This window comes from Coccinella septempunctata, chromosome 6 (assembly GCF_907165205.1).
Source record: "Coccinella septempunctata chromosome 6, icCocSept1.1, whole genome shotgun sequence".
Lineage (NCBI taxonomy): Eukaryota > Metazoa > Arthropoda > Insecta > Coleoptera > Coccinellidae > Coccinella > Coccinella septempunctata.
The window spans coordinates 10,356,203-10,372,996 of record NC_058194.1 but is presented as its reverse complement, the minus strand read 5'-3'; the positions used below and the strand labels follow the sequence as shown (position 1 = coordinate 10,372,996).

Below are 16,794 nucleotides of genomic sequence, written 5' to 3'. Positions count from 1 at the left end.
TACAGACTATAGAACATTGAACACTGACAGACTGACACAAAATACATTCATTCATTTATTGCTGTATCCCGTTGCCGGAAATGAATCTACAAAAAGACCAAAAAAGGGAAAAAAGAAAAGGAAAAAAAAGTGCGAACAGACTTATAATTTTTCAAGGCTAATTGCGACTGTGTGCTCTTCTGTGACTGTAGAGACCCAACCGTGACCTACATATCCTACCACACTCCAGGCATTGATAGTCACCAACGACACCAACCAGATCTGGCCGCCGCTGTATCCTTCTCGAGTTTCCATTATAACTGTGTACCAAAGACCTCCACTGTGACCTGTCTAACTCTAGTTGATCCCAGTTATGATTGGCATTAACTGATTTTAGGGATTGATGTAGTGTATCCTTAAACCGCTTATACTGGCCTCCTGGTTTTCGAGCTGCCTCAGTGAATTCGCTATATAGATCTATTTTGGGGAGCCTTGAGTCTTGCATCCTCGGAATGTGGCCGCTCCATCTGAGTCGGGCCTTCGTTACTTGAGTCTCAATTGTTGTACAACTCGCGCGTTGTAAGACTTCTGCATTCGAAACTTTGTGGAGAAAAAAGGGGGCGGTTGTCCAACTCCAACTGCTTTAAAATTTTGCAAACTGTCGTAGAGACATAGAAATTTTGCCATATGCGATCGAAACTTTGCCAACTGCTTTGAAATAATTTCTCCAACTCCGTTCAACATTGCAAGGTCTCCCCATCCCCCTTAGAGAGACTTTCTCTCTGAAGGATCGGGAGGACAGGCGATCAACATCGATAATTTCCGTATATCCACGGAATTCAGTAAATTCACTACAGTGTTTCTTTCAGGTATATTTCCGGGAGGGGCACTGCCGCCTCCCGAAGTTCCGCTGGTGCTCCCCCCTGCGAAATACTGAGAGCGCCTAGATCCAGTTATGGCGTAAAACTTCAAGATCGAAAAATTTACATAATCCGATAAATTGCCCTCCCAGAACTTCGAATTTTGCCCTCGGGAAAAATTTTCTGAAAGAAACATCGATTCAGAAAGTTCCTACGGTATCTCTGATTTTGTTGAATATTCTACGAGAAAAATTTGCAGATGTTCTTATTACAACCAGGTAGTAGTAGTTGAATATTTTCAGTGTCGTTCAGGTCCCTCGCTAACTTGCCAGGATTTTTCTGTTTCGAATGTATTTTCTCCACAAAGATTTCTTCTGTCTGACGAGGTGTAGAATACGCTCATTGATCCACGGTTTTAATGGGTGTGTTCGGACAATCCTTATCTGCTCGATAGCTGAAACAGCCTCTCGTGTTTTTTCAGAAATATGCTCCACATCGTATCCATGTCTGAATAATTCATGATGTTAGTCCAGTCGATAGAATTGAGATGGGAAGAAAGAAGAAACCCCATCGTAGTCGATAAATCTCAAAGTTTTGTCCTTCCTGAGATCACATGAAGAAACGAGTATCTGAATTTCAGTTGTCAACACCAAGTGGTCAGATTTCCCCAAAGGTGGAAAATAATTTATTCCCGAGATGATGTTAGGATCAGAAACTATAAAGAGATCAAGAAGTGAAGAAGTCTAACCGGATCTGTATCTAGTTGGTTGAAATACGACCTGTTGGCAACCGGAACTGTGAACGAAGTCGGCATAAGGCAAGGAGGGCGAGTTCTGCGATGGCATCGCAGTAAAAGTCCAATCGGCATCGGGGCAATTAAAGTCACCAGTTGTTAAAAATTGAGCGAAGCCCCCCTCCGACCTCTCTCTAGTCGACGCTCCTGACCAGCTCCGGTGGCCACGTATGGTACCCCGATTCGGCGGTGCCCTGGTTGAACGACGCAGCGGCCCCACTTTCCGTGTTTTTCAGAAGTGAAAAACCTACACAATTACACATTTTTCTTAAGATTCTCTTTGTTAGCTCTGTAGAAGTAACCTCTTTCTGCTATCATTGTGATTTTATAACACCTCATTTTTACGTTCAACTCTTCTAGTTCTTAATTTTCAAGTCTTCTCGCACAATCCTGGTGCTAAATTGTTCATCTCATAAGGTAAAGTACTCTCAGACTGCTCAAAATTATGAATTACACCATTTTCATGATAATTTCATTGTAATGAAATTAGTCCACGTGCAAGAGATTCAGAATCTAGAAATAGATTCCGAATCCTTGCTAGCACTGCTCAATTGAAATGTCTACTCAAGTCAAATCGAACCATTGTCGTCTCAGAACTATATATTTTATTATATTTATATTTTATATAGATTTTCAGACATATCTTCTCACGTGAAAATGGGTATGTAGCACCAGGATTGAAACTTCTCAAGTCCATCTCAATAAAAATGATTGCTGATTCATTGTCTACTCATAATATTCTTTATTATTAGAATCAGTTTAATCATTTTTATGACAACTCTTCTGATCACCTCGAAGTACATATGACTAATTACTGTTGTTGAGTTTCAGATGAATGAATCCTCATATTCTCCAGGGTGGACCCTGGATGTAGCTGTTTTCTGCAGAACAGGATGTGAACACCTCAACTTTAGTTAAGCGATCAATGATATTGCTCGATACGCCTCGACCTAAGCTCCACCCTGGAAAGTCGGCTCGAATACTCGTGTCTACTCATTTGGTATGGTCTACTCTTTATAATATGTACTCTCATTGACTCTTTTCTATATTCATTCATCGGACTCAACATACATGTTAGTTTTCTCAGCCTTCAGCACATGTCAAAATCTACGATTAGAGATTTATTTAACTCAGTACTCTCATGACTTCTCTTAATTTATCAATTGTTTCTTCTATTTTTCTGATGAACGTTCTAATCGTGCTTACTTGTAAGCAGTTCGTCTCTGTAAATGTTGAATTTATTGATCAATTTTTGCACTCTTCAAGATCATCTCACTGTATATGAATTATACTATGTTCTTCTCAGATTAATTATGATTGTCCTTTTCATTTAATTAATTATTATTGAACTTCTCATTTAATTAGAATTTATTGCCCTTTTCATATTATTTTTAATATTCTAGTCAACTCAAATTTAATGTATCGATTTCTCGTTGATGATCAGACTTAGACATTGCAGTTTCACCTCGGGCCTATTTCTCTGTACTCTCGCGTCTTCTCTTTAAAATTCAGTATTCTAACCTTCGCGTTTTCTGATAGAATAAGGAGGCTCTCGCAATCAATTTTCAATTGATTGCTCTATCACTGTTCTGTTGATATTGAATTTATTGAACTCCTCAACGTCTAAGTCTGACATCAAGTGACTTCTCATTTGAACTGCTCTGGACCATCTCTTGTTTTTAATTGGATATTGTCTCTCTGAGTTTATAGATGTGGTTAATATTAGTTGCTTTTACTGTATTAGCTTCATGCAGGTGACATATTCATTTTATGATTGTGAACGATACTTAATAAATGTTTTTATACCATCTCCAACTCAATTATCTTTTCATACAGTCCCCTACTATTTAATTACAAAATCATAACACCCTCGATTTTGAACACCAGTGATTAGTAAATTTTGATATATCTCCTAAGTTATTGTGAAAAACCGTGCACACTCTGTATCGGACAAGCACGGATAGGGTCGATATATACATCCAATAAAGAGAGAGGAGTGAACTGATCTTGAATGAAAAGCGGGGAAAGAGGGGGGGAGGGTTTGATCGTTTCCATTCGAAGATTTAGTGTGAAAACCCTGGGGGGAGCTTAATTACCCCCTCCCTCGTAAATACTCCCCTGCGCTAAATATGCTGAGTCTTCTCTAGAAAGCATGTGCAAATTTTTCTCGTAGAATATTCAACAAACATCTGAACGTTCTGCTTCTGTTGATACGTGTGTACGAGTAGCTCGTAAGAATCGACTTTTTCTGTGTGAATAACCGATTATTTTCTGTCAGATTTGCAGTGAGTGGGTTGTTCTGTCCAAGGTAGGAAATTCGTAGCATTTTTTCCCGACAAAACCCCCTTGTTTCGGTGTTTTCCTTATTGTTTTTTTTTTCTTCCTGCGATTCTTGCTCTGTTTACGTTGGTACGCACGGCGATTGCGTCGAATTCCCCACCCTTACCTCTTGTTCGCTTGTTCTCCCACCGCTTTCGAGTTCCAGTTACTACCGCTCTCGGCGTTTTTCTTTCTCAGTACAGTACTCAGTACATGATATAACTTAGAGGTGGGCGCAGAGAACGTATTGCAATCTTTTCCACATTGCTACGTAATTTTATAGGAGATCAGATATTTAATTCTTTCAATCCGTAAAACTACCTGATCCTACAACATTTTGTTTACCTTCCCCTTTCCGTGGCCTTCCTAATCTGTTATAAGTCTCTCTTATCGGCCCAGGAGAGTGAAATTTGTGATTATCCCTATCCACTTCCTTTGTTTCGTTTTAAATTATAAATAGGGGTCAAGATGAGTAAGTGTCACGTTTGCTCAAAACAGACAACTTCTTCTGAGTCTGCTAGTTGTTCCAAATGTAAGAGCGCTTTCCATATTAGTTGCCTCAACTTACAACCCAGCGAAATAAATTCGGTGGGTGATGGTTGGCTTTGTAACTATTGCCGGAGGGAGGGCATAGACATAAAGTACGTCTCTGGTAAACCCACAATTACCAAAATATCTAGTAGTGCGAGTTCTAAAAACTGAAAAACCTTCACGAGTGGACAATTTCTTACACCAACGCTCAATCTTTGTTGTCCAAGTTTCATGAGCTGCTGTCTTTTGTCAGCTTCAATCATCCCACCTTCATCCTGATCTCGGAAACCTGGCTACATCCTGGTATTCCGGACACACTTGTTGCGATTCCTGGTTACGATATTTTTAGGCATGATAGCACGTCTACCGTGGGCTACGGTGGTGTGTGTGCTTACGTTTCAAGAGAGGTTGCCGACTCTTTTACCCTTACGATTTCGGGTCTCGATTCACCAGGAATTGACAATCTATTTATTGACCTTTCGAAGGGCAGATCTTGCGTTTTCACCATCGGTTGTATTTATAGACCACGTCCCTGTCAATCTGATGAAGCAATGGCAGTTCACCTAGGCGAACTTTCTAACTCTAAGCGCAACCTAGTTATAGCTGGTGACTTCAATATGCCCGATGTTCATTGGCCTATTGCATCGATAACGCGCAATTCGCCATCCAATCCTTACATTCACTCCATCCATGAAAACAATTTGTTTCAGTTGATCGATTTCCCAACTCGCTTTCGTGGTACGCAAAATCCTTCTCTTTTAGATCTAATTTTGACAAACGATGCCAATCTTGTTTCCAAAATCGAACAATGTCCACCATTGGGAAGATCAGATCACATCATCCTGATGGCTTCTCTCCAACTGCATTTTCCAACAACTAGAAGATTAAGTAAAACTGTGAAGGTTACTGACTATCAACTCCTCAATCGCAAACTTGGTGAGGTCAACTGGAGCACACATATAACGCCCACATGCGATGTTGAAGAGGGCTGGACCTCGTTCTCATCAATCCTCCAGAATTTGATAGATAAATGCTCTCATGAACAGGAAATTATTCAAGTTCCATCCAAACCTTGGATTGATCGACACATTCTGCAGTTAATACACCATAAGAAGTCAATATGGCGGCGTTTCCAGCGCCGAAAACGCGTGGAGGACTACAGCGAACATCGGAGATTCTCTAATTTTCTCTCTTCTTTTATGAGGAATGCTAAAAAGCTCTATGAATCCAAGTTGATTCATTCTAAGAACAGAAAAAAGTTCTTCAAATATGTTCGATCCACCCTCAATTCTAAAGTTGACATCCCACTAGTTACAAACTCCACCAGTCAACCGTCCTCCGGCCCCGAAGAATCCGCTAATGTACTGGCGGATTGTTTTGCCTCCTCCTTCACCAGGGGATCTACCAGTCTACCTAAACCCATTGGTCCATACAATTCTTCGGAGATCGCAGAAATAAGTTTTACTCCCTCTGTCGTTGAAGCACACCTCTCTTCCTGGTCTAAGTCCCTAGATAAGTCCCATCCAGTTGACGTTATCTATCTAGATTTCTCACGAGCATTTGACCGCGTACCTCATAAGCTCCTCCTTCACAAGATAAAGCATTTGGGAATTCGTGGCCGTCTACTCCGTTGGATCGAGGCATTTCTCACTGACAGAGTTTTCCAAGTTAGGGTTGGCAAATCTTTGTCTTCTCCGAGGCCAGTTTTAAGCGGCGTTCCGCAAGGATCCGTATTAGGGCCTCTTCTATTTCTTCTTTTTATATCTGATTTGCCTAAGATCCTCAAATCAAAGTGCTCCCAATGCTGATGACACGAAATTGTTCGGAAACCCTATTGCAGCCGCTGTGGAGCTTCAGGAGGACCTGGTGGCGCTGACCCATTGGTGCCGAGAGTGGCAACTGCCCCTCAACCAGGAGAAATGTGCTGTCTTACACCTAGGTTCCCTCAATCCCCGTCTCCAGTACTATCTGAACGATGTACCCATCAACACCTGTAGCAGTCATTCTGATCTCGGTGTGATTATTACCGAGAATCTCAGCTGGTCCGATCATATAATTTCCATTGTGAATAAGGCTAAAAGATCTTTGTTCATGATACAGAAGGCCTTCAACGGATGCGACCCCTCAACATGTGCGGTCCTGTTCAAGACTTATGACCGCCCCATCTTGGAGTTTGCTGGCCCTGTATGGTGTCCGGTACTGAACAGGGATTTGGCTTTGTTGGAGGGTATCCAGCGTCGAGCGACGCGTCTGCCATATGGGATTTTGCGACCAAGTTATGAAGAGAGGCTATCTCTCATGAATTTACCGTCGTTTGCTGACAGGAGGATTCGAGGAGACCTAATCACAACTTACCGTGCTCTTCACAATCTCTTTGGAGCTGACCTAAGCAGCCTTTTCACTTTGAACTCCGATGGTCGTCTACGTGGTCATGCATATAAACTGTCTAAGGAAAATTTTAGATCGTCGAAGAGGCAAAATTTCATCTCCAACCGGGTTTTTAGTGCGTGGAATAGTTTGCCGTCGGCAGTTGTGAACTCAGAGTCTGTCAATGCGTTCAAAAACAACTATGACAACTTGTGCCGTCGCGTACGTCGGTGACACTCGTGATAATGGATTCTTTTTTTTTTCTCTATTTTGATTCACACTTTTTCATTCTCATGTACACACAATGTATTCTTGATTCTATGTAGAACGTAGGGGAGACTGGGGAGGATTGATACGTTTTTTGGAATTTTTATTCTGGAAACTGAATTATATGAAGAAGCAGGACTTTTCTTATATTATATAATTCTTCAATTAATCGTTCAACAAAATAAATATAGAAGTCGCAAAACATAAACATCTTATTCTGTACTGAACGTTGAACACAAAAACATGCAAACTGTCTCAAGCCTCCCCACATATGGGAGGATTGATACGATGTACTGGGAGAGTAATCGAGAGGATTATTCAGCTCAGTAGGTAGGTCAGCAATGATACTGGCTTGCTTTGGTCCTATAGGTGTAGAAAAATCAGGAAATTGTCAGTTAGTCACTTCCACACAAGAAAAGTCGGCCTCGTTAAATACATGGGGATTGTACGGTTTTTGAAAATCCCTTTGATATGTTGGATGGTGAAGACACCTTCATGTAGGCCTATCCAACTAGCTACGGAATATTTTTTGAAGATTATACATGTATCAGGCCTCCCCACGACAAATGTCTCAAACCTCCCTGAAAGCAATTTTTAAAGTGATTTATGTTTTCATCTTATACCCATATATTTTGAAAAGCGAATAAAACTGTAAATTGAGTAGTTTTATGCATATTTCACAGTGAAATGTTTGTTTATGCCGAAGAATTAATGCATGATCATAAAACCGTTAGGTAACTTGAGTAAAAACTTACAATTTCTCACCTCGAAACACTCTTCGTTGAATATTTCACAAACAAACTACTGTTAGCCTTACATATTAACGTCACGCAATGCCCTCTGCCAAAGAATAGTGTTCACTAGTATAATACTTTTGAAAACGGCTACAGATCGCGGATATAAGCCTGTATCAAGCCTCCCCATGTATCAATGCTCCCTAGTCTCCCCTATATGTTTTTATTTTGAGTTTTATAGGCTTTGCCTCAACTCTGTATCGTTTTCAAGTAAATTAATAAATAAAATCAGAGATGCCGTAGGAACTTTCTGAATCGATGTTTCTTTCAGAAAATTTTTCCCGAGGGCAAAATTCGAAGTTCTGGGAGGACAATTTATCGGATTATGTGAATTTTTCGATCTTGAAGTTTTACGCCATAACTGGATCTAGGCGCTCTCAGTACTTCGCCGGAGGGGGAGCACCAGCGAAACTTCGGGAGGCGGCAGTGCCCCTCCCGGAAATATACCTGAAAGAAACACTGCAGTGAATTCACTTAATTCCGTGGATATACGGAAATTAGCGATGTTGAACGCCTGTCATCCCGATCCTTTAGAGAAAAAGTCTTTCTAAGGGGGATGAGGAGACCTTGCCGTCCCCAATGTTGAACGGAGTTGGAGAAATTTCAAAGCAGTTGGCAAAGTTTCGATCGCATATGGCAAAATTCCTTTGTTTCTATGACAGTGGGCAAAATTTTAAAGCAGTTGGAGTTGGACAACCCCCCCCGCTCACCACGTTGCTTGTCCCCTTCAAAAAAAAATTCAATTTCACTGGATTTGCCGCCCTTGTGCCGGGCACGCCTGTTTACGGCGGGCCTGACATTTACTCTCTGAAGCGTTGATGATTATGATATTGTAGGATCTTTTTACTCGATTCAAAATTTCAGGGGTTGAAACCACATTCACAGAAGAACTGGCCCGGGCAAGCGATGACTGAAGGTTAACCACTGTACTCTTTATGGATAATAAATTTTCCGAAATCGACTGCTGACAAGTTGAATGTTATTCCTTATGTTAATGGCCTTTCAGAAAAAATAAGAAGAATCGGTTTTGAAGTTCAACATACGAACTGTTTTTAAAACGCGAAATGATTTAAGATCTATATTAACAAAAGCTAAACCTTTGAACGAAAAACAAAAATCAAAAAATTGTATTTACAACATACCCTCTATTTGTGGTAAAACTTATACCGGTGAAACGTCCAGACCTCTAGAAATAAGAAAACGCGAACATAAAAATAATATTGATTAATTAATTAATTAATTAATAGAGAAATTAATCGATCGCAGATCACATTTGTTCTAATACGGGAGACCACACGATGGATTGGGACAACACTAAAATTTTAATGACGGAACCAGACCATTTTAAACGAAAAATTAAAGAGTCTACGTGTATTCTATTAGATCAAGATAATAATTTGGCAAATTGTTCGGTAGGAATAGATCATATTTGTATCAATTTACTAAAGAAGGAACTGTCATCCGGTAATTTCAAAATTAAATGAATCAACGTTTCTATGCAGTCTCTGTTTCTGTGTGTTGACAATAAATGTCAAACAAAAGCCACAATTCAGAAGATTTTCGAAAATAGATTTTTCGTCTGATGAAGGAGTCTGATATAGACTTCGAAACGTTACAACTTATTTATTTTGAGTTCATTGGCAGGCAACAATTTTTTCTAGTTAATTTGCTCCTGACAAATTAGTGCAAGAATTTACGCAGGAGCAAATCGTTGATTTCATTTTTAATTGATTTTGTTTCAGAGATTGGGAGTGAAAACCCTAAAAACTTTATGAAGAAATCATAGATCTCCGTCTTGCAAGAATGAATCGCAGAGGCATGATCAGCCAGAGTCCTGAAGTGCTCAGCGATAGCCTCGGAACATCTGGATAATTGAAGGAGGAGGTCATCCTGTCATTTTTCAATGCGTTCCATGCTAGATGTTAGATTGCGCATTCGTTCCATCAATATCTCAAAATGTTTTACTGTCAACACCGTTTCAGCGACATTCACGTCCTCATTAGAGCTAGCGATGGAGGGTTGATTCATCGGGCGTCGACCCTGGGAATTGCTGTAAAGAAGTCTCTCATCTGACGTACATGGGGAACATGACCACCTATCAGCTACCTCCCTCAGGAAATCAAAATTATTTTCAGTTAAATTGACACAATCGTAGTGAGACTGTTTCTTACATTCGAAACATTGTATCGATGAGGCAGAGCCTGACATCCCTCTGGAGCAACCAGCACAGACGAGCGGCATGATTGGAAAAATCTTCTAGTGGGGGATTGGAAATAGAAAGACTATTCACCTTCTTGGACCTATAAGAAGGGCTTACACAGAACAGGAAGGCCACGGTTAGGAAAAGGATATAATAAAATAGGTTATGAGGAAATACTTTATTAGAAAATCTACCCTTCGTAGGAATCACCCGACCGCGATCAGCAAGAGACAAGGATCGGGCTAGTCGTTCAGTGGGGTCACAACCTAAGTGTGCACCGCACTCACAATGCAGAAGATGAGTATCACAGTCCGCGGCCAGTTAGTTCGAAAGAAATATAAATAAACGAAAAATATCAACAGGGGACCTCACCGCAATAAACCAGGGAAAACGTATGAAAATGATGAAGAGTAACGAATCGATATCGATAATGTGAGTGGGGAAGTTTAATTAAGATCAGTTGGATTTTACCAGAGATATTGCTCTTAAGACATGTCCAGACGAACGATTATTCGATGATATATCCGACAATGGATGCACACGGGCTGAAGAAGAAGAAGAACTGACTCAGTATGTAATTCAGGCTATTGCTCAAAGATGTGACACATTTTCCTATTTGGGGTAGTATCTGTAAACCAACCAATGTCGATTGGCTTGATCTCGAATCGTACTACTTTCCCTTAAGAAACCCTGACTTAAAATCCGTTGCATTCTTTTGTCGAATTACCGACTTTATACAATGTCAAATCTTCCAATTCCCCCAAAAAACTCTGTTCGTTTATTGATCTTCTTCTGAATAATTTTGTTAAAACTTACCATAGAGATTAATCTTGCTCAAATGTCCCTGCTTATTCTTACAAATATTGCAAATATGTTTAATGTTTGAAATGATACTTATCTTTCTTCTTTTCCATAACATGTACACTTCTGTTTCCTCTGGTATTTCTTGGTTGTCCTACGATGCGCTTGTGCTAACGATGATAGAAAGATAGCGGAAGTGAGTGCTACTCAATAAATGGAGAAAAGACGATTTATTTGAATATATTATCTACAGCAAAATACATAAAATAGTGTTAAGAGGTTGTGCTAAAGTGACAGTAGCGCTGCCTGAAAGACATGAAGGAGAAAACTCCACTACAGAGAGTTTACACGAGGAATCGACCCGAAAGAGCAATGAAGAGAAGAGCTGACCGTGGATAACCAGCCTGCGGAAGAATTGAACTTTAGTGAAAATTAATATTTCATCTAGAGAAAAAGGTTACAACTCATCAAGAAGTGATTATAGAAATGCCTCAAAAGAAAATTTCCAGAAATAGTGAGGTTCAAAGCGATCTCAATGAAAAAATCTTTACGGAGAATAGGAAAACAAATCCAGAGTTGCTATGGTAAGAAAACATACTGGCAATAAACTAGCAGTACCTACAGAAATCAGCCTCTTCTGACGGAGTGGAAGAGTCACCTAGTGGCGGATTGGAGAGGTTCACGACGGAATGGAGAAAAGAACAGTATGGAGTACCTCAGGAGTCCATACTAGGACCTATTTTGTTTCTACTTTATATGAATGACCTACCACCAAATGTGCAATCAGATGCCACGACTCTTTGTGGATGAAACCTCTTTCTTCATTATTGATGATTATGAGGCTGAGCTTCAGAGTGGAGAAAAATGATTCGAATAAGCTGAAAAATGGTTTAATGCTAACAACTTGAAGATGAATAAAGGAAAAACACAGTCTTCAAAATTTGACAGCATTAAAAATGATATAAGCCTTGGCATATCTCTCTCTCTAGTCGTTCCATCATTGCTGATGATCGTGATTCCCTCCTATACGCTCGGTTAGTCTACTCTGTAATCTGTGGTTAGTTGTTTACACCTTGCTCGATCCTCTGCATCTCGAAGAGCCTGACAGAATGGGCGGGCCGTACTTTGTTGAACTTGGTCGGTCCATCTAGTCGGTGATCTACCTCTCGCTCTCTTACCCGGAACATTTCCCGACAAAATAAGTTTTTCCAGGTTGTCTCCATCTCGGCGGGCTATATGACCGAAAAACTGAAGAATGCGCTTCAAGCAGATGGACGATAGTCTGGTTCTTATCTTCAACTCACTCAAGACAGAAACATTAGTCCGATGAGCTGTCCAAGGTATCCGCAGCATTCGCCTCCAACACCACAATTCAAACGCGTCAATTTTCTGACGTTCAGAGGACCGCAGAGTCCAGGTTTCAGCACCATACAGGAAGACAGAGAAGACAAGAGCTCTAACAAGTCTCACCTTCACACTCTTAGAAATTGAGCGGTCCCTCCATATTTTATTCAACCGGGTCATGGCGCTCTTTGCCATGATTATGCGCCTTCGTACTTCCGCTTCGCAGTTTCCATCACTGGTTATGGAAGAGCCCAACTGTCTACCAAGTCATATTGGCTCAGAAGGCCTGTCAACCGTAACGTGTTGAATCTATCGACTATCATTATTTTAGTCTTCATTTTATTTATTTTCAAACCGACATTGCTGCTCTCACATTTCACCCGTCTGAGAAGTTCCACCATCTCTTCTTCCGTCGCCGCTATGAGGGTGGTATCGTCCGCAAATCTTAAGTTGGTAATTTTTTTCCCGGCAATCGTTATGCCCCCAGACCAACCATCCAAGGACCTTCTCATCACAAATTCACCATATATATTGAAAAGATCTGGCGATAGAACACAACCCTGTCTGACTCCTCGTTCCGTTCTAAACCGTTTCAAGAACTTCTGGCTCAAACGGACAGTTGGCATATACCTGCAGCAAAATCTGAGGTTCAGGGTACTTGTAGATTATATCATTAAAAAACTATCAATGGAAATCTACACCATAAGAAGAATAAAACAAATCGCAGGGAAGGAAGCAGCTAGGCTGGATTACTTGGCTTTCTTCCATAGTGTAATGAGCTACCGTCTACTGTTCTGGGGTGCTACAGGCAAAAGTAAAAAAATATTCATCAAACAAAGAGGAGCATTACTCTATTATCTATGATCTGAAAAACACAAAAAGCTGTAGAAACCCACTTCAAACGAGAAGGAATTCTTACTTTCATTCCTACTGATATGCATTTTAGGTATATTATTATGTCCATAATATCGAGAATATAATTGAAACGAACAAAGTGAATCATGATTATGAGACGAGAGGTGCTGACAATTTTAGGACACCCTATCACAGGATATCTGCGTCACAGCTCAATGTGAACAATGTTGCCGTGAATATTTACAATAAAATTCCGAAAAGGTTTAGGAATATGAATTCCAAGAAACTGAAGAAGGAAATGAAAAAAATTGTGCGAAAAGAAGTACCATCAAACGGGGTGAAGTGGATCAAAAATCGAGGTTTTTTAGGAATAAGATTCAAAGTATCAGTGTGAACGGGCTGGCGTTCATAATATAGATTCTATAATCCTTTTGCTATCGATTGGCCTCTTTACCAAAATTTTTGGCTGCAAAGTTTTCGCAATTTTTTGGTTGAAGTGCGATCCACTTCACCCCGTACTTTGTGGTGAAAGTGGATCAGATGAAATGAAAAAAAATCTATTTTGTGTCCTAAGACCAACAGGTGCTGTGAAATCAGATTTAGAACCATTGAAAAAATAAAAAACTTTATTCTTTCTTTGTATAACTAAACATGTTTTGTTTCGAAACAAAATGCAATAAACGACGAAAATAAATTCAAATTGGTGATCCAAAATCGTATTTTCCAAGTGATTAAATGGTGGTATCAGGATTAAAAAAAACGTGAAAATGATACTATGTCAGTTCGCCGACGTTTCGGAAATATATTTTTCCATCTTCAGGGCTCTACAAGGAAATATGAAGCATTGCCTTGCTGAGCTGCTGAGCATTGCGTTAACCTGGGACATAGTTTCGACTTTAAAAACGTTGAAATTCTAAATAGGGAACCATACTTAATAAATTGACTAATGTATGAGATGCTACAAATAGCTGTTAATAATTCAGTTAATTCAAGATTGGATATCCAACATTTAAGCCGAATATATTTCCCTCATTGAGAATTAATAAACACCCTGTTTATTGAAGTTTTCATCGCCTCCCGTTAACATATGAACGCTTGTTCGGGTATTTTCATCTAAGAGATCGAGAGCTCTTGTGTTGGTTCCACCTCCGTTGTGTCGACGTATGTCTCTCGAAATAATAACATTGTTTACTTTTTACTGCGGTCTGATAATTTCCTTCCATGCGAAATATTTGAGATTTGGAAATTATAGTATTTATATAGAGGATACTGGGAGGATACAATTGGTCGGTCTGTAAGTACATTCACTTTTCACAAAAATCTTAAACATTGCGGCTGATTGTTTATGTTGTTTTTGTTCTTTGAGCTGCATCCATGTTTATGTTTTTAATGTTACATATTTTACACTGTAATTGCAAAATATTGTCTTAGCCTGTCATTCCTGCTTGTTTTTTATATATCTACATGTTTTGTTTTTTTTTTTTGGAATTTTTCATTTTATATGCTTCATATTTCCTTGTAGAGCCCTGAAGATGGAATATATTTCCGAAACGTCGGCGAACTGACATAGTATCATTTTCCGGTTTTTTTGATCCTGATACCACTATTTAATCACTTGGGAAAAACGAAAATAAATTTCTAATGAACATGAAAACAGTCTTTTGAATGGAGGCACTGGCGCAGCTAAGGGAGTGGGCAACTTCCCCCTAAAGATACCAACAATTCAATTTTTTTTTAGTAAAAACATTGCACGATCGTTCGGTGTAAATACCCCCCTTCCCAAACAAAATATTGGCTGCGCCACTGAATGAAGGTATATGAATGTACTCTATACTCTAGTCAGGCTTGAACAAACGCAACAACGTCATCTAAGACAGATAATGCCCATCAGATGGTTCCACAAAGTTTCGAATGCTGAAGTCTTGCAACGCGCGAGTTGTACAACAATTGAGACTCAATTAAGGAGGGCCCGACACAGATGGAGCGGCCACATTCTGAGGATGCAAGACACAAGACTCCCCAAAATAGCTCTATATGGCCAATTCACTGAAGGAGCCCGGAAACCAGGAGGCCAGTTTAAGCGGTTTAAGGATACACTACCTCAATCCCTAAAATCAGTTAATGCCAATCATAACTTGGAACAGCTAGCGTTAGACAGGTCACAGTGGAGGTCTTTGGTATACAGTTATAATGGAGGCTCGAGAAGGATACAGCGGCGGCCAGATCTGGTTGGTGACTATCCATGCCCGGAATGTGGTAGGATCTGTAGGTCACGGTTGGGTCTCTACAGTCACAGGAGAGCACACAGTCGCAATTAGAAAAATTATAAGTGCGTTCACACTTTTTTTTCTTTTTTGTTTTTTCTTTTTTTTTTGCCCTTCATGTAGATTCATTCCCGGCAACGGGATACAGCAATGAATGAATGAAGTCAGCCTTCATATAGGTAGAGATTCAATTCTCTCTTCTTTGGCTTCCAGAGTAAAGATGTGCCGGCCATGGGTAACTTGCTTCAGGTGGATTTTGCGAATTATTTGGTGCCTTTTCACAAGAGCTATATCCTCTGCATGCGGATATACTAAAAGGGTATTTTTGCGACATGGGCCTATACGCAACATGGTCAAACATAACTAACTAAATCATTGGTGATCGACTTCACCCCTCACTTTTGAGTGATGTAACTAAACTTGTAAAAATTTAGGGATCAACATAACTGATATCGCTATATGTCGACGACGCTCCGGGAAATGGATATGTTGAACCCCGAAGATCATTGAAAGCGAATGTTGATCCCGTCCACCTATAACATTTCCAATCGCTCTCGAACGCCGCAGTTCGGAAGTGATAATACTAACACGTGAATTCTGAGGATAGTGGTTTCCAGACAATGGAGATCGATCCTAACGTAAGCCCGGGTAGCTCAGTTGGGAGAGCACCTGACTGGTAATCGGGGGGTCGTAGGTTCGAATCTTGCTCTGGGTTGTACCTTTTTTCAGAATTCAATTCCTGCCTGCGTGCCGCTAAAATCTTCCTTACTGACTGGATTGTTTATGACATAAAAACTGCGTTGAAGTCTTTGAAGAAAATCGAAGGGAACAGTGTTGCTAAGACGATAATCATCAGGAGAGCAGAAAACAACACTAGTGTTGTGCTAAAAACTAAGTTATTTTATAAAAATGGCGATCCAACCAAGCCGTTTCAGACATTACTGAAACGTGAAAAGAATCTTTTACGTCAGTCACTAGAAGGACAGACAGGAAGCAGCCAAATGAAAAATTTCTCCTTATTTAGTCACAATTAAATAGGTACCGTCAAACGGGGTGAAGAGGATATAGCGGAGTGAAGTGGATCAACCGTGTTTTCCCGCATATTTCATCGCGTAGCTCATGACTAGACCCTAAATTGTCGCGAAAAAAACTCTGTGTCTACTGTTACCTCCTAAGATTGCTAACTCGTGCCTTGGATACAATTCTGGATGGTTAGTTTTCTCACTGAAAAAAAGTTTCGTACTCTCTCGAATAAACAGTTTTTCAATTGTTCAACTTCAATTATATATTTGGCAATAACTACAATAGTTATTCTTACCTAAACTTTTACAGGTTACGTATAATTTAGTTGGAATGATATTCCCCATCTTGAAATCAAATGTACCACCACAGTTCTTTAGGAAAAAATATTTGTTACATC

The 16,794-nt window shown here is 40.0% G+C and overlaps 1 protein-coding gene across 5 annotated transcripts in view; it reads right to left on the bottom strand.

Moving 5' to 3' along the window:
- LOC123315826 overlaps positions 1-16,794 on the bottom strand; it is a 164,008-nt gene that overhangs the window by 59,480 nt on the left and 87,734 nt on the right. The window lies entirely within an intron of this gene.